Genomic DNA, 18,034 nt, shown 5'->3' with positions numbered 1-18,034 from the left:
CTCAGCAGCGTGGACCCTCCATGTCTCCAGGAAACTTGTTTTGACAAATGTAAACACGTTATATCCTGAATTCCTCTTGCTTATTTATTTTTTTGCTGCTGCATTAGAAACCACAATCTGTCACTCTCCGTCCCCTTTCTTCACCCTTTCTGGTCCCCAAAGGGAAATGCCTTATATCGTAGCTAATAATTTTTGCAGGGCTGTGTAATGAGTAAGGCGTTCCAGCAGGGTCGGTGTTTTTTTATGACACACGAAGTTGGGCACTGTAAACCAGACTTGACTAAAATCCAAACCAAAGTCTTTCCAATAGTGAGGGAAGTCAGTGGGAAGACAGAAACTGGATTAATTTCGGATCCTTCTGTCCTAGTGTTGCTTTTCTTTGTGCTGAATGAAATTTTTGCATATACCCACGTGCCTCTTCAATGTTTATGTTGCCAGTGTTGGTGTCCATGTTGCTGAACAGACAGTACTTTGAACACGTCTTCACTGCAGCCCAGCAGCTCCTGAAACTGGGATGTTTTGCAATTTTGGGTGAAGTAGCAAAGTGTGTATAAATGGGGTGGTAGTTCCTTGAACAACCCATAAAGAATAATTGCCTCAGAAGGCATGGGAATACGTTCATCTTTTCATTGAGTTGTCATTATCAGCAGGTATTAAAGGTGGAGTGAACACCACTAGTTAACTAGTTTCGCTTGTACCTTTCCTGCAGTGATTTCTCCTGTGGAAATCACTGTGGATCAAAAGGTCGTGCAAGGTTTTCACCTGTATCCTTCTGACTTGTAACCAGGTTGCACAGACAAGATACTGCCATGTGGAATATATAGAGGAGGATTTCAGGATGTATTAGCCAACCTGGTTCAATTTAAACCATTTTGCTAAGGATCTCATAAAACTTGACATGATTTTCTTCATTACCTAGTTACTCTTCTGGCCTGAGGTGGCTCAAAAACATCTAGAGAATCCTATGGGTATATATACAGATGCTGTACAAAGAATGATTTTTGCCACGTGATAGATAAACCTTCAGAGCCCTTTAGCTGTACATTGCCATTTAACTGAATTTTTAAGTTCATTTGCTTAGAAGTAGTACACTACAGTAAGAGTTTGATGACATTGTCTCAGCTAGAAGTAGAGATTTGATTTGGAAGGATGGGAATATATTTGTTAAAAACAAAATGCTTCTGGGTTTAGTAAAGATTTGATCTGAATAGATGCAAATCAAGCAAGAAGTCATATGGATTTATATAACAAAATCAGCTATGAGAAGCTGGGGAAGAAGAAAGTCCTGTTTCAATGAATTACATGTTTCTGTGCTAATGCTATAGACATAATGTTGGCATTGATTGTTACATACCATGCAATGGATGTCATGCTAAGAGAGTAGTGAAAAATATACTAGTGTATACAGTTAAAAAAAATAAAAGGCAAAGGAGAGGAGTGCCCATGTACGTGTGTGTGAGTGCACTTTGTGTGGGGCAGGCAGTTCCCGAACTGCCTCCTGAGGGATCTTAGCGCTTCCTTTCTGCTGGAGCAACAAAGTGGGACACAGATGCTGGCTTTCAAGTCATTATACTCTCCATGGGGCCACCAGGTGTTGGGGTCCCTCCCCCTGCTATGGAGCCCTGGGTGATGGGTCCATGGGGCCACCAGGTTTCCTCTGCTTGAAAGGGCTGGAAGTGCAAGGTGTGCTCCAGGTGAAGACAAAGATCTAATGCTTTTTCCCAGTGTTTCATGCTTGCAGAGATACTGCTTCCCTTTGCTCCCTCCTGCACTGGGGGTAGGGAGTCAGGAAGGAAACAGCAACTTTAGACTTCTAAGATCATCGAGTCCAACCATTAACCCAAGACTGCCAAGTCCACCCTGAAACCATGTCCCTAAGCACCATATCTATACATCTTTTAATGACCTCCAGTATTCCAATACTGAAATCCTTTCAGTTCAAGGCAATTTGAGCATCTCTTAAGGTTTAAGAACTGGAACCACTTTTAAAGTGCCCACACACACAAAAGTGGGGAGCTGGTAAGTTTCCTCCCACCCCCAAATGCTCACAGGAGGTCCTGCCAGGTTGGGCAGTTAAGCTGCTTCCCCACTGCTCGTAGGTGGCAGAGCTCTGTGTAACAGAGGTGACATGGCCTTTGCAGCAAAGTGAAGACAGGCGTAGAACTGGGACAGGAAGATTGCCCATGGTGTAGGCACTCACAGGTGTCACTTGCCTTTGGGCTAGTGTCCTGTCTCAGTGGTTGGAAAAGCACTCCCCATGGAATAAGGAAGCTGCAATCCTCCTTTTCTTTTTAATTTCTAGCCGGGGGAATTTGTTTCACGGTCTGCATCCCATGCAAGCAGTGACTACCCAGTGCATACTTGGTATAACTATTCAATACATCAATTTACCCCTTCAGTTGTGTGCATGCATCATCAAGGATCAGGACACCTTTGTATGTTCCCTTTTGCTTTTGAAATCCTGGTGACGGCTTGCCTGGGATGAATGTCACCTCTATGGCTTTGTTCTGATGCCCTGCAGATAGCAGTGTGAGGGAGTGTGGCTGTGGGATCAGCCAAGACTCTGCCTTCCTCCCTATGATGAAACTGAAGGGCAGAGTGGAGAGGTGTGATGCAGAGGCCACGGGAGATCCTGGGTCTGCATTTCCCCAATGCTGAACCTTGCTGCATTGGCCCTGTGTTGGGTAGAGCAAGCTCAAACTCACACAAGGGACTTTGGCAAGAATGGCCCTTCTGCTTGGGGGTGGTTTCTTCACACTCACAAGTTGAATCCATCAGGATAAAACTTGCGAAAAGTGAACAGATACTTTGTCTCAAAATAAAAAAAAATCCCCCAAACAAACAAAAACAACTAAAAAACACTTCAGAAAACCCCAGGTCCCACTTTTTCCCTCATAGTATTCTTAACTAGATTAGTGACTTGGATATCTTGGGCTTTTTCCATCCCAAAGTTAGAACTTCAGGAATTTAAGTTGTTTGTTCCCTTCTATACAGCAAAGAAGTAAAAAGGTACAGGAGAAATCGTGCTTTGGCAGTTGAGATAACTTACAGTAAAACTTAAGATTTTATTTGTTTTCTTCCAAGGTGGAGTAGAATTGGTTTTGCCTTCTAGCTAACTCAACAGCTGAAGTTTTTGAATTAATAGTTGAATCATCTTTATTCCAACCCTGCTGACTCTTAAACTGCGTCTAGTGAAATAATGCATTTCATATGATGCACTGAAAATATTTATAAGTTTTTGTTACTTGGGGGAGGAAAGTAGGAGTTGCCACTTTAGTGCTTTTCTGAATGTACAGTGATCTATGCTAATTAAGCATGGATGATATAATTTCAGTCAACAGCACAAGGCAATGTCCATCCTGACTATAATGATATAAATGTCCTTTGCTTTCCTTAGATCTGTCTGAGAGTATATCAGAGTAGCATCTCAGATGTTGAAATTCTATACAGGGTGTGTAAAGTGGGAGCAAGTGAAGAGTCTGTATGAAATTTCATCCCTCCCTAATGTTTTGCAGGAGCTCTTTTTGCTTGAAGTAACATGTTGTGACTTTTGTAGAGAAATTAGGTGGGTCATTCTTGCACTGATGCAGGCATAGGGTGAGTTCTACAAAGGTAAAACGTTGCCTCTCCTCAGGACTTTGGAAGCACTCAAAGCATCTCTACTTTGTACAGGTGTTAAGGAGTGGGGAAAAAAGAGAAAATTAATTCCTTGTATTGCCAAGCTAATTTTTGGAATGAATTTATTCTGCTTTCTTGTGTGGTCTGTGCTCTGAGATTTGGTCATCCTAGGGAGAGCTACTGGAGCACTGGCTGTCCAGGTCACTGGTGCACAATGTAAAGCAGTGGCTTTTACATGCTCCTCGTGAAGCCCATTTGGCAGGTGCTGTGAGTGCTCATTTTGCTTGGCTTTGTTTCTTTCCCTGGATTTAGGCTAGTTTGGGGTTAATGTTTCAAGTTTGCATCACCACCAAAACACTGCTCATGTCAGCTGGCAGCACTGTTTTGTCCATTACTGATTCCAGAGTGTAAACTAGATAGTTTATTTGTCCTGCCCTGAGGAGAAGGAGTTAAAATTTAAGAGCTGCCACTGGTGGGCATGAGTGCTGACTAACACCTACTATCTTGAGTACACAGAAATCAATTTGAACCTTGTCTGATGAATGCCACAGCTGGAGTTCTTTCTTTTCCATATAGAGCTATATATGAGAATCGAGAAATAAATGCGTTCACTTAAGATAACATTGTGTGACAGCTGAGAACAATTAAAACTCTTACTCGTAGCTATATTTTTCTTCCTTCCTTTCTACAACAGGAGGGTGGTGTTTGCAGCTCTGAGGAGTTGATCCAGGCTATTTGTCACTGCTGTGATCTTATCTAGAACAAGTATAGTGCAAGGTTATTTATTTTACAGCCTTTTATTCTAGTTTTGCACAACACACAGATCTTGGTAGATGGGAAAGGATTTTTTTTTCTTACTAGAGTCTTTTTGGCAATAAACACATGCCTAACTGTAAGAGAAAAAACTTTCACAACCAAGCTTGTTTTGTGAAGCCCAAACATTTGTGAAGCTTACAAACCCTCAAACTTTGCATAATGTGCCCATCTCAAACATGAAGTGGCAGAAGAGGGAAGTGTTACTTTTTTTAACCAACAACTTATGACTGTGTCAACACATGACAATTTGTCAAAGCTTGCTGTAGCGGTACTGTAAATTAATTTTTAGCATCACTTGTGAGTGGTAAACACTTTGTGCAGTGTGAACAGCTCCTAGTACAGTGTGAGTTGTCAGCAGCTTGTGAGCTACCCTAAAATAAAAAAATAAAGAAAAAAAAAGCACAGAGGAAAGGATGCAAGCTCGTTTACTAGTACAAAATGGATCTGAGTCTGCAAAAATTAAACATGTGGTGGTATGTTGACTGAACCTTGAAAACTTATTTTTTCCATTAATAATAATCACCTGCAAGGCTGGGAAATCACAACTCTCAATTCTGTGCCCCAAAGAGTGCCTGATAACAACCAGCTTTCTCAGGCTCATGACTTGGTGAAGTAGAGCCCTCTCTTTGCTCTTGGGTTTTGCCTTTGCTTGCTTGCTTTAAAAGCAGAATATCCTGCAAATGCAAGTATGCTCTTTTGCTGAGAAATCTTGAATCAACCACATAAAATGCCTGGGAAAAAATTAATATGGCAGCCCAAAGAGAAATGGGGGGGGCTGAGTGCTCTCTCCTCCTCACCTGTCCCCTTGCTGTTTCTCCTTGCCTATCCCATCTGCTGTGGTGGAGCTGGCAGTGGTGGTGCATACAATAGGAGTTGACATGATGGAAGAAAATTATTTGGTACGAAAAGACAGGGAATATGTATTGTAGAAAACAACTTTTCAGATACAAACCTATTTTAGCTTGTCACTTTAGCAGAACAAGCAGTAATAACCTCCCAACCTAACAATGACTGTTAAGTTGAATGTTAATTCGCTCAGTCGTTGAATTGCTAACATGTCTACAATTTACAAGTGAACACCCACTCAAGAGAGAGAAAATAGAGGTTGGTGCCTGGAATTCCTGGCCTTACTGAAATCACCTACATTTTTTTGGCACTAATTCATCTTGCATTTCCTGCAAATGTTTTAAGTAGAACTAGATGAGAAAAACAGCTGGGAGCATTTGTTTGCTGCTTTGATGCACTCGGTGTGGGGTTTTTTCCTCAGGCACAGTCGCTCTTGGCTTACATACTGTAGGGTGGCTTTGGCTGCACCTTGGGGCTTGTTCCTGTGAGCAGGCAGCACATGTGAAGCTAGGCACAAGAGCTATTGAGACCTGCTAAAGCTAGTTTTAACCTGGTCATAGTTTTAAAGAGAAAGATGACTTTACTTGTGTATTTGCTCATAAAGAATTTTGGTTATATTTCCTTTTCTAGATACAACTGTAAGTGCTGCCTGTATGAAAGAGCTGAGCCACACCATCCAGTAAACTAGAGCAGCAGTTGGCTTGCTTGGAAATCACTTCCAGGACTGCATTGTAAGTAAGTGTTTTTACAAAAGCATCATCAAGTGGTTTCTTCAGGTTTGGGGTGGTTTTGAGATGTTTTGGTTGTTTCTTTTAACTTCACATTTTTACTCTAACATCTAGTAAGACTAGCAATGCATGTGGGAACTCAAGCACCCCCGTATCTGTGCATAGCATAAAGCTAAGGTCCTTTCAAGGCTTTTTGCTGCATTGCTCTAGAACTCCCCAGCATACTACCTGAACACTTCTGAGAACAGGCAGCTACATAGAAGCCTAGAAAGAAATCTGACCGAGTACATATTGGTCTGTTTTGTCATTAGCTCTATGGCATACATGTTTTTTGAGTGTTCATCCCAGCCTGCACTTCAGCATTTTAGCTATGCTGGTGTAGCCTTGCTAGAGCAAATGCTGTGTGGAGATTTTCGTAACCTGTGGTCTGGCCTAACTCAGTTTGAAATGGTCCATGAATAGTTGCCCTGTCTGATCCAAAAAGAGCATTGCTTTGTCCCTTTGACCATGCAGGGGATATAGCTAGGAAACCTCAGCAGGCTGTGAATGGAGGTGAATTTGGTCAGCTGCATCTGTTTCTGTGATCATGGAATCACAGAACATCCTGAATTGAAGGGGACCCACAGTGATAAATTGAGATCATCCTAGTGATGAGTGAGTCTCAATGAAAAGGGCCCTATTTCAGGTTGCAAGCCAATTGCATTGCATATGGCGTTGAGAATGTGTTTACATTTAGAACAAATAATATCATCCTAGAAAACTTTGAGATGTACACCAAAAAAACCTTATTATGCTATTTATGCAGTTTGTTTTGAAAGCATAATCCATTCAGGGATGTTTGTCTCCTGAAATTTTATAACTTTTATTTTTTTTTATATTGCCTTCATTTTCCTGCTGCTGCTGGTTATGAGAAGTATGATATGAGAAGTATTGTATGACATAAGTGCATTTCCCTTGAAATGGCCTCTGATACCATGGTCACTTGAGAGAGCAGTGGTGGGAGAGTTGGTGACTTAGAGTCCAAATCACTTAGTTAAGCACATTTATTTATACAGGCTGCTCACATTCCTCAGCACCTTACAGAATATTCCCTACAGGTGACATTTGCATACATATACTATGTATAAAATATATATATACTTATGCTAAACCTGTCGCCAAGTCCTTCAAACACAGCGGCCAAGTCAGTTTTTTGCCATAGGTTTCTTTTTTGTGAATCTTTACTCTGTACAGTGAACTGGCACACCTGGGTCACTCTCTAGGTGAGGTTGTGCTGGACAGGAATCTTTGGCTCGGCCCTGCTTGCAGTTATCTGCCAGATACAGTAACTGCTCTTTTGTCCTTGCTTCATGCCTGCTGGACCCATGAGGGGCTCAGCCCAATTCTGCATGGGTGAAGTTGAATGAGATGAAGAAAGGACTGGTTGCTGTCAGTGATGGGACATTTCAGCCATGTCATATGTGCAGAGAACAAGTGAGGGAATTGTTTGGGGGAAATTAGGACTTCGAAAAGTCCGAATTCAAGCAGTTTTCCAATTAGAAGTTTAAAACAAGGCATAATGTTTGTTTTCAGCATAATGCCTGTAAATGTTTCATCTGCTTGTGTAACTTACATCCTGACCTAAGCCACTGTTGCTTTCATGGAACCATAAAATCACTAAGAATCATACAAGCACAGTTGTTTAGGTTGGAAAGTACCTTCAAGACCATCAAATCCAACTGCTAGCCCAGCACTGGCAAGTCCACCACTAAGCCATGTCCCTAAGTGCCATATCTACGTGGCTTTTAAATACCTCCAGGGATGGGGACCCAACCACTTCCCTGGGCAGCCTGTTCAATGCTTGACAATCCTTTCTGTGAAGAAATTTTTCCTAGTGTCCAATATAAATCTCTCCTGGAGCAACTTGAGGCTGCTGCCTCTGATCTTGTCACTTGGGAGAGGAGGCTGACTCCCACCTGGCTACAGCCTCCTTTCAGGCAGTTGTAGAAAGTGGTAAGGTCCTCCCTGAACCCTCTTTTCTCCAGGCTAAACAAACCCAGCTCCCTCAGCTGCTCCTCATCAGACTTGTGCTCCAGACCTCTCACCAGTGTGATTGCCCTTCTCTGGACATGTTCCAGCACCTCAGTGTCTTTCTCGTAGTGAGGGGCCCAAAACTGAACACAGGATTTGAGGTGTGGCCTCACCAGTACAGAATACAGGTGGATGATTGCTGCCTTAGTCCCGCTGGCCACACTTTCAGCATGGGAAGCAGGCCCCTGGCTCCTCTGGGGGTGATGAGCACTTCTGGTCCTTTCTTGCAGGGCTCTGCAGCAGTTGTTCGCAGGAAGCCCCTCTGTCACTTGGCCCTTGGCTGATGCCACCACAGAGTTGCCCATCAACCCCTGAGGCAGTTTGAAGGGGAATGTTTTCTCTGTCACTGTTAGTGATGGATTTTCATCCAGTTTATATCATGATGTTTGCATTGCTCTGGCACCAGGAGCTAGAGTTGTGCATTCATTTAATTTACCCCAGGGTAGTTGCTACTGATTTGGTTCAAACCTGGTGTTGTAGTGTGCACACTACTGAGGCAATCACAGTTACACCAGTTCCTTGAAGGATTCACTATTCCAGTGTGGTTTTCTGCCTCATGTCCTTCCATTTCAACTGTATTAGTCTGTTTAATGATGCCAGAAGGCCACATATTTGCTCTCTGTGAAGCCTCAAACAGTAGATGCATGCTTTTAAATAGTTAAATAAACGTTAATTATGATTCACAAATAGTTTTTCCCCAACTATTAAGTAATATCAAACACTGAATTTTTCAGTCAGTAATTGTTTTTCCAGCTGCTGAGTGGGACCAACTATTCAATATTTTTACAGAGTTATTTTTGCAGCTGTTCGGCTGCTTTAAGCATGAAAGTCCTATGTTATTTTGTAGGGCTTGACAGCCTTGGATGCACAGTGGGACAAAAAGCCTGTGGTGGGAGTGGAATGATTACAATCTTCTGATGCACCTTGGTTAGCTGTGGATAGTTTGGGCTTCATCCAGATAAGCTGAAAATACCATATTGGGCACTTTCAAAAGTCTGTGGTTTTGCAACATTTTCTCACAAAAATGTGAAATCTTTTTCTTTCCCACTGTTATTACACAGGTGGAAATTAGTTATTTTTTCCTTTTCAAGATCTTGAGACATTCTGTGAGGGATTCAGCCAGTGTGAATTATTTCATGAAATAGTGGTGTGATTCGTTGCACCTCCTTGCAAATAGTATAATACCAAAGAATTTTGTCTTGGAAGTGCATATTATGTGCCTTACACAGAAAGATCTTAAAACATTTTAAACTATCAATTAAACCACAGGTCATGATGATAGTGAAAGAGACATTGTTTTCACCCGCTGTGGCAACTGCCCTGGCAGTGAGCACATGGCTCACATTTTCCCAGTGATTCATTAGCCAAGCCAGTAAAACATCCTATGCAGTCTGACACTGTGGCTTACTGGTAGCTGTTCTTCAGATGATTGCTCACACTGACATGATGCATAGCAGCGTCAGAACACTCACTTTGGAACTGACCTTTTTTGTGCATCTCTTTTCTCTGGTTTTCCCACCAGGTCTGCTCTGCTGCCTCACAGCACTGCAGTTCGCATAAGCAGTTGCTGTAAGTCTGTGAAGCTACGAGTAAGACATCTCCTTCTAAATATCACTGGTGTGTTTTGGTGAAGCCACAGGCAGCCACAGGGTGCACAAAGGACACAACACTGAGCACTAGGGAGAGGACGATGTTGGTAGGGCAGAAGACCAAACCGTCAAGGGTAAATTCTATTTGATGTTCAGCTGTGTTGGTTTTTTAAGCCAAAACAGAAAAGAAGCAGGATAAAAAGCCTTCACAAAGCAGAAGTGTGAGTGTAATGAAACGTAGTGACTAGACAAATGAAAAAAAAAGAAAATGTTCATTATAAAACCCACCAAACTTCAATTTCAAAGCCCCATAAGAAGAGGTGGTCTGTCAGCCACCCAGCTTGGACTGGGCACCCAACTGGAACTCATGGTCTGGGTTCAGTTCCCTGCCTCAGTCACAGGTTTCCTGTGTGTTCTCAGGCAACCTCCTTCATTTGCCCCATGACTGACTTCCTCATTTGTGCAGTGGAGATTATCTTCCTCACGTTCATTGTGAGCACAAAGACTACTGATGTTGCTGAAGGACATGTATGTTGCGATGGGAAGAGCCACCCTGGAGACCAGAGCGAGATAGGTGTGCTTCCTCACAGGGGATAGTCACCCATGCTGCTTGCATTTTTGTGTTAAGGAGTAAAGGAAATTATTTCTAGATCTCAAAAGGGTTGATTTTTTTTCTTTCCAAGTCTTTCAGGCCTATTTTTTTGTGGAGTTTGGCTGCCCCAGTGCAGCAGCAGGCATTTGGAATATTCCCTGTCTCTCACCTTTCTCTGCTCAGTCTGTCTGCTTATGGCTTTGAGTCACTCCTGTCTGCTCAATACGTGCACCTGGCACAACCCAATGGGATCAGAAACACAGCTTCTGTCGTCTCCCAACTTACGTGGAGATCTCCTAACACGTAAACACGGTTGTGTGTAAGAAAGAAACCAAAGAGTGCTTGAGGCTGGTTGGAGGGGCACCAAAAGTGACCCTAGCAGCTGAGGAAGGTGGTGCGAGGCAGTGGAATGCCACACTCATGGACTCCTGCCAAGGTGTGGCTGCTAAAGATGTCCACATAGCCCATCACCACCACTGGCCTTCAGCCCCTCTGCTCCTCCACTCAATCCCTAATAAGCAGAAATACTCATTTAAGGGATTTTTATATATTCTCACTTGGTGCTGATGCTAATTCTGAGTAAGGAATCAGAAATGACAAGTCACATGCCTTTTGATGTGCCCTTTTATCTCCTTTGGGTTGGGAGTTAAACCTCTAAGTGTGAGGACTTCTCAGTACAGGAAAAGCAATGTCTCGTTCCCTCTGAGGCTGGTCAGCTCAGAGTCCTTTGCCATGAGGAAACAGGGACGGTTTGAGATGTAGTGCTGTTGACATTGGATGTCGCCTCTCTGCCTGCAGTGCTTGTCCCTTTCCCCAACAAACTGGGAATTCAGTCTGCTTACAGCTCTAAAGGATTAGTGCCTGAAAATGCAGCAGCTGCTTAGTTGTCCAGTGCTGTTTCAGCCCTTTGCCCAAGCTACAAATAATGAGTTATTGAGCTAATTTAGTTTTATAGAGAAGTGTTCTTCGTCTTGCAAATCAGGAAGGCTATTTAACACAGTGTAATTGGCTTCAGCTGTAAGATTCAATACACTTACCTAGGATTACAGTTCAATAAAATCTAATTGTGCTGAGAGCAACAGGAATTATAGAAACACCTGGGGATTGCTTTCTGCCTTTCCCATGAACAAGGTGAGCTGGATGTCTTCTGATCCTTATGGTTTGGGTTACGCTGTTCCTTGACCTGCCCACTGGCAGGAGCAGCTTGAGGTGGCACTGTTTGGCACGGGGAGGTGAAGCCAAGCAGGTGAAATGATGGGTGGCCTTCTTCAGTCAGCTCTGTGTGAGTGATGCTCTCATTTCTATGTGCCCAGCCTAAGGCAGGCTGGGGGAACGGGAAGTAAGCGATGTCTGGTTTCATTATGATGGTGATGATAATAGGATCCATGAGGTATGTGAGATTAAAAGCCCTATAACATTGCAGGCCAAGTCATTCACAGAGGACGAGGCCTGAAATCAGTTCAGTGCCTAAACATCCTTTTGTCTTGCCTCACCCGGTGTAGAAATAAATACAGGAAAACAAATATCTTTTCAGTATTTCCTGTCACTATTTACCAAGTAAGAAGCTGTGTAAAGCCAATTGCTACTGGGAAACATTTGCTGGCCATCGTGCATTGGCTTTATGACGGTGTGCTGCAATTGTAGAGAGCCTTTTTGCCCAAGTATTCATTAATGAGGTTTTCATCAGCCACTGAACAAATGGGGAAGCATTAGATTTAATTTTTCACTTGCAGAGGTTCAGGGAAAAGCACTTTTAAGTGGGATGAGGACACTGGCACAGGTAGCGAGTAATTTGGGATGATGGCTGAGCAGACGGTGTGGCAAGTGTCCTTGTGACAAACATGAGGTGCAAACTTTGTTGTTCTCTTGTAGAGAGACATCCCAAACAACAATCCTTGATCCAAACATAAGCTTGTGTCATTAGTGCTTACCTAACACCATGCTTACTTTCACTATTATTTCTTCCAGTTATTAATTATCCTGGTGCAAGCAGAAAAGGAAAAGTGTACTTTCAGACCGAAGTAACACATTTGGCCAGTTCCAGTACACTGACTTCATGAGCAATAAAATATGTAACATTGCTTGCTGCAGCACGTGCTGTACTAATCATTCTCTGTGCAACTGCCTACTTTTTACATCATTTTAAACAGATGCCAGGACTACAGGGAGTAATAAAACAAGATAATAATGGCAGAACAGGTAGGTTTTGTCATACAAGCTAAAAACAAAACAAAAAAAACCCCACCTCCGAAAGCCATGTGAACTGTAGAAAGCAGCTCTTTTCACCTGACAATGTTAAGCTATAATTACTGAGTGCAGAGAACATCTTTTCTACAGGAACAAGTGGTGAGAATGGACCATGCAGGATGTCCCTGAAGCTGCTGCTGTCACATTTTGAGAGCAGAGAAGAGAGATTGATAAGAATTTTTTTTTTTTTTTTCTGTTATGGAGTTGGCTTTGCTTGTGGCCTAATGATTGCTGGTTCTTACTACTTCTTTAGGTGATAGTTAACTGGGATGGTGATAATACTGATATTAAACTTCTGTTTTCAGGTGACAGGAAACTGAAGAAGAAATTCATGTCATATCTAAGTTTTCAGTTGGAGTTGAACTGTCAGGGAGAACTAGATAGACATTGAAATAGTCTTTGCTGTTTTGGTTACCTTTATGAGGTGATAAACCCTGTTTCTCTTTGTTTCCCACGCCTTTATTTTTTTCATTGGGACATTCAAGAGTTGGTGCAAAATTAACTAAGAAGCAAATGCAGGGGGCACTTCAAAATTTGTCCACTTTGCATGCATCAAAATACTAATGTAAGCTTGTGCACATTACCTGCTGGTATGCAGCAGCAGACAGCAAATGGTTTGTTAGTGTTGGCAGTGCTCTCATGAAGCCAAATACAATTCTTACACTTGCTGGCTCGACAGTGAAAAGTGCTTTTAATTCCTATCCAGTTTTTTTCTGCTTCCTCTGTCTTTATATTGCCACCCTCGTACCTTGGAATAATAAAATGAAACTTGGAAGAGTTTATGAAAGTCACAGTCAAAAACATGCGTTATCTTAGGTCAGGTAGATGAAACCAGTGCTAACTAGGTCCAGTCTCTTCTCAAATCTGGCCAAAATAGTGTTTCACCTCACATTTTGGGAATGTGGCAGTCCATTTCTCTCTAAAATAGCTGAAGCTGGTAAAAGTGTTTTTCAGAAAAATGCAAGATTCCCCAAGATGTTGCAAGGTTGATGATACTCCTTGGATTCTGTGCTGAGCAGGGCTAAATCCATATGATTTCTGGACATTATATCTAAACTACAGTTGAAATTCCATCTTGTTTAGTATTGTCATAGGATTGTTTCTGCAGTAATTTCTTATTTCAAAAAAATTGCATGCATGAAGATTTTTTTAAAGCAAGACTTTCAAGAACAGTTCCACTCCATTCAAAAGAGTACAGTATTTTGCAGATATGTCTTATACTAGTTTCATGTCCAGCTATCTGCCACAGTTAAGGAAAATAAAATCTAATGTCTTCTTCAGCCAGTAGATCATTTCCTTTTCCTCTTTTATGCCATTTGTTTTAGCTTTTCTCCTCCTGCACAGCTTTGGATTTTGTCTGTCTTCTTGTTTTAAAATCTGCTGTTGTATTACTCTCAGTACACAGTGCTTAGATGGGTCGTCCTCCACCTTCTCCAAAGTATACCAAGGTTCTCCTATCTCATGCCTTGTATTTAAGAATTAGTGGCATGATGTGTAATCCATGAGTTACTGATACAAGTTGAGAGTTGTGCCTCCAGCTGTGCTGGTGATGTACTCCAGCTTCTGGTGGGTGCTCAGTCTGCAGCACCAGGCTGGAGTTACTGCCAGATAAAATACAAAAATTGGGCATCATATCAGCAACACAGTTCCAGTGGAATGGTTTAGGTCTAAGGGTAAAAGCTAATACAGACATAGCCATTAATTTCTCACCCCTCCAGGGGCGTACTTCTAATTAAGACCATGCATACACTATTGAATGTTTCTGGTACTATCCCCTCAATCTATAAATTATTGGTCCATTTAATAGGGCTCTGCATACAGTCCCAGCTCAGACACCTGCCTGGTACCCACTGATCCTGGTCCTCCTGCCACAGTCATCTGTTGGGGTCCCTCCCCTGCCGTGTAGCCCTGGGAGAGGGGCCCTGAGGGCACAGACACGGGGCTTCCCTGCCCCTGCTCAGCCTCGTTCCCGTTGGTTGGTTTGTGTTCCCTGCGCGGGCAGAAGGACCCTTGGTCCCGTGACTGGAACAGTTCCTCGGCAGAGCTCCGGCCATGCGGCTGGAGGAATAAACATCTCTGAAACATCTAGCAAGAATCTGTTTGTCCATATATATTTCCTTTCCACGGGACTCCTGGTTTGATATATGCGTGTTGCAGGATCCCCACTGCTACAGTCATCTCCTCTTCATTTACTTGCTAATGGAATAGCCTGCTCTCTCTGTTATAATCTCACATTGTTTCTCGAATTGGCTTCTTTTTTCTTTCATTGTAATGACTTTGCTATTCCAGGGCAGATTCCCTGGCAGAAGACTCGCAGCATGGCAGTCTAACATCACCCTTATCCTGGTAGTAGCAGCCACCCTATTTTGTGTCACCTTTTCTTCAGAAAACACCGCTAGAGGCAGTTGCAGCCTTACTTGATCTTTCCCTATGTAGAAGATGTGAAAATACTTAATGAATCATTTTGGGGAGGTGTGACCTGCGGGATGCAGACGCGTGGGAGCGTTTATTTGTTGAAAGCATCAGAAGGGGAATCACTCCGTTATCCAAGTACCCATGTCAAAAGGTGGGAAATCGGCATGCTCTGAAGTTTCACTTTACCTTGATTCTTCTCCTAGCTATCTCTTCCTGGAAGGTAGTTAATTTTGGAAAAGTGCACAAAGAGAGGAGAAAAGCAGCATGTAAATTCCCAGGATTTCCTTTGGGGGAGAGATCCCGCAGGGGAAGGAGGGAACTCTTTTAATAATCTTTGCAGCATTTAATCCCAAAAAAGCGCAATAAAATCAGTGCTTCCACTGAGAGTTGGTAGCGAATTTTTTCTGTAACAAGACCAGTTTTTAGTTTCTTTGTAGTACAGTCTGATTAAGACTGTATCAAGTTGACTGAGGAGAGCAAAATCTGGTTCTGACAGATGTTTCCCATGATCTGAAGAATACAAATACTCCTGCAAGGTGACAGACGGCTTGTTTACATAAGAATTTTTCTTTTTTTTCTAATTAAAAAGAAGAAAAACCAACAAAAACACACAAACACAAAGCAACATTCAGATCAGTCATTCTGATCAAGGCAGTGTCAATTATTAGGCTGTAAAGGGAACTGATGACTCAACTTGGGCACAGCGCTGCGGCAATCTCCGATTTTCGGTTTCATAACAGGTTCTTTTCAGGAATGCTTTTCATTGATACCTGCTGTTTGAATGTGTCTCTGGGAGCGCATATCACTTTGTGATGGGGATGTGAGACACTGGTGTCAGCGTGCTCCGAGTGGCTGGGCAGAATTTGGGAGGCATTCCTGTACCTTGATGGGATGCCCAGTGGGAGAAGGGTCCTCTGACCCATCGCACTGTGCACTCGTACCTGCACATCACCAGTGTTGTTACCAAGGTAAACTTTATAGATAAGTTCACATCGGTAAAAAAAGCACTTTGATTCAGAAAGCGAAATGTTTTCATGAGATCCCATGCTTAGTAATTCCAGCGAGTGCGCTTGTTAAAGCAGGTGAGTCAGAAATGGAAATGCAAAGCATTTCTCTGAACAGTGGCCGGAAATTAGCTTTGAAAACTGAAACAAAGCCCCAACCACAGTTTTATCTATTTACCTAACAGTTTTAGACCTGTGAAAATCCCTTTGTCTTTAGGACACATTTCGATTCCTCTCTTGTAGTGCTGGTGCGATCCTTAGGCTGGATGATCTGCCATGTCAGGACTATCTTGGTGTGTCTTAATTTTTTGGTTTAAAGAATTGGGTGCCCTGTTAGTGTCTTCATTGTCTGTGGTGCTGCCATATTCTGTCATGGCTTGTGGTGGAAGTATAAGGCAGGATGGGATGTTGTAATATTTGAGTTAATGTAATACTGAGGAAGAAGACCAGGGGAATTGAGTGGAGTCACTCAGCTGCTTATTACCCAGTGCATAAGCTGTGTATATATATGTGGCACATGGGGCTATCTGACTGTTCTGGCACCAAAAACTCCTTGGTTTGGGGCTGGCTGCTCCCCAGCTTAGCATGGGGAGCTTCAGTGGTCACAAGCTCCTCTGTCAGGACATAGCCCTCTGTCTATAGGGAGAGGGCAGAAGGGGGTCATGAACATTTTCAAGTCAGTAGTGGTTGTCTTGCTGAGAAAAAACTTAAAAATCAGTGTATTGAGTGATAGATAGCAATATTCTTTTCCTCATCCTGCACCTTTCTTCTCTGCTGACATCTTGGTACCTCTTGCTTATCCTTGAGACTGAGTCTGGATGCTTTGGACTTGTCACCCAGCCTCAGACAGCGTAAGGACTGACTGCTTTCCTGGCAGCTGTAGTGTGGTCTGAGGCCCATCATTGTAAATCATGGTGGAGGAGGACAAAGTAATAGATGTGTTTAAGAGACTTGCAATTCCCACGGCAAGGCTGGTAAAGTAGAGCTCATTTCAAAGAGAAGGCGGTTTGGTGATTTTTTCTTAATTACTGTTTACCTAAATAAATAAATAATGCATATTCATGGCTTTAACTAGAGTAAGTCATGTTGAAATGTTTACCTCTCCCGAGGATAATTATTAAGGGCGGGGTGTGGGGTGCAGCAATTAATAATAAAACATTTAGATGAGATTACAGAATGTTCTGATTGGAATAGTAAACATTATGCTAGAAATAAAAGCAAATAAACAAAGCTGTCTTGAATTTAAAAAAAATAAATACTATGCCATCTGAAGAAACATGCTGAACAGAAGCAGTTTGGGTATGTGAGGGACGTGCCCTTGGAGCTCTTCAGTATCACAGGGAGGCTTCTTCAGTATAAAAAGCCATCCCTGTGGAAGAAAGCCCCTCATTTCCAGTCTGGAAAAAGGATAACACAAATATTGGCATCCACACAGATTAGTGTAGCAGATGTAACACCTATCTGCACCACTTTGAGGCTGGGGTCCATTGATTCTTAAACCACACAATGGAGAGTATTTCACCTTCTTACATCAGTAGTAAATAAAACCTTCATTTGCATTGTGAGCCTCCTCCCTCCTCATTTTGCACATTCCTTTGAATGAAATTCTTTGCTCGGCTGAGAGTTTGAAATTTGGACTCATCCTTTCATATCGTTTGGCTGTGGTTCCTTATCTGGTTAATCAGATCAAAGAGAGCCAGTGATGTGTTCAAAGATTCTTGTGACAGCTGTGTACCATTAGGTTGAATGATTAAAAAACCCCCATAATTGCAGTGCAGCGCAGTAGATACAGATTGGTCTTTCAGTTTAACATACGGTAGCAGGCGAACTGAGCCTTTGACAAAAGACCCGCTGCTTTAACCCCATGCAGACAAAGCTGGTCTTCCCCCAGCCCCACCTGCCCCCAGCTATTTTGGGCTAGCAGAGGAGTGTGGTCGAGCAATGGGTGTATCTGTCCTGTTGCACTAGGTTGGGGCTGAAAAAGAAAATAGAGGACAGGCAGAAAGCAGGTAGGGAGCACCAAGGTAGCCTGTGAGGACCAGTAGCCTCAAAGCTCCTTGTGCAGCTGGGGTGGGCTCTCTTTTCTTATCGAGCTGTCTCTTTGAAAGT

At 42.7% G+C, this 18,034-nt stretch overlaps 1 protein-coding gene across 6 annotated transcripts in view; it reads left to right on the top strand.

The window, feature by feature from the left end:
• BACH2 (BTB domain and CNC homolog 2) overlaps positions 1-18,034 on the top strand; it is a 188,173-nt gene that overhangs the window by 79,397 nt on the left and 90,742 nt on the right. For 4 of the 6 annotated variants that reach the window (XM_048296917.1, XM_048296921.1, XM_048296922.1 and 1 more), the window contains one exon: positions 5,911-6,015. The gene's annotated coding sequence lies outside the window, so the exon portion shown is untranslated. Of the gene's footprint in view, positions 1-5,910; positions 6,016-9,600; positions 9,802-18,034 lie in introns of all 6 variants that reach the window. The other 2 variants (XM_048296923.1, XM_048296920.1) reach the window with 2 other exon arrangements.

Source organism: Corvus hawaiiensis, chromosome 3 (genome assembly GCF_020740725.1).
Source record: "Corvus hawaiiensis isolate bCorHaw1 chromosome 3, bCorHaw1.pri.cur, whole genome shotgun sequence".
Taxonomy (NCBI): domain Eukaryota; kingdom Metazoa; phylum Chordata; class Aves; order Passeriformes; family Corvidae; genus Corvus; species Corvus hawaiiensis.
Note: the sequence above shows the minus strand (reverse complement) of the source record. Positions and strands in the feature narration are given on the sequence as shown.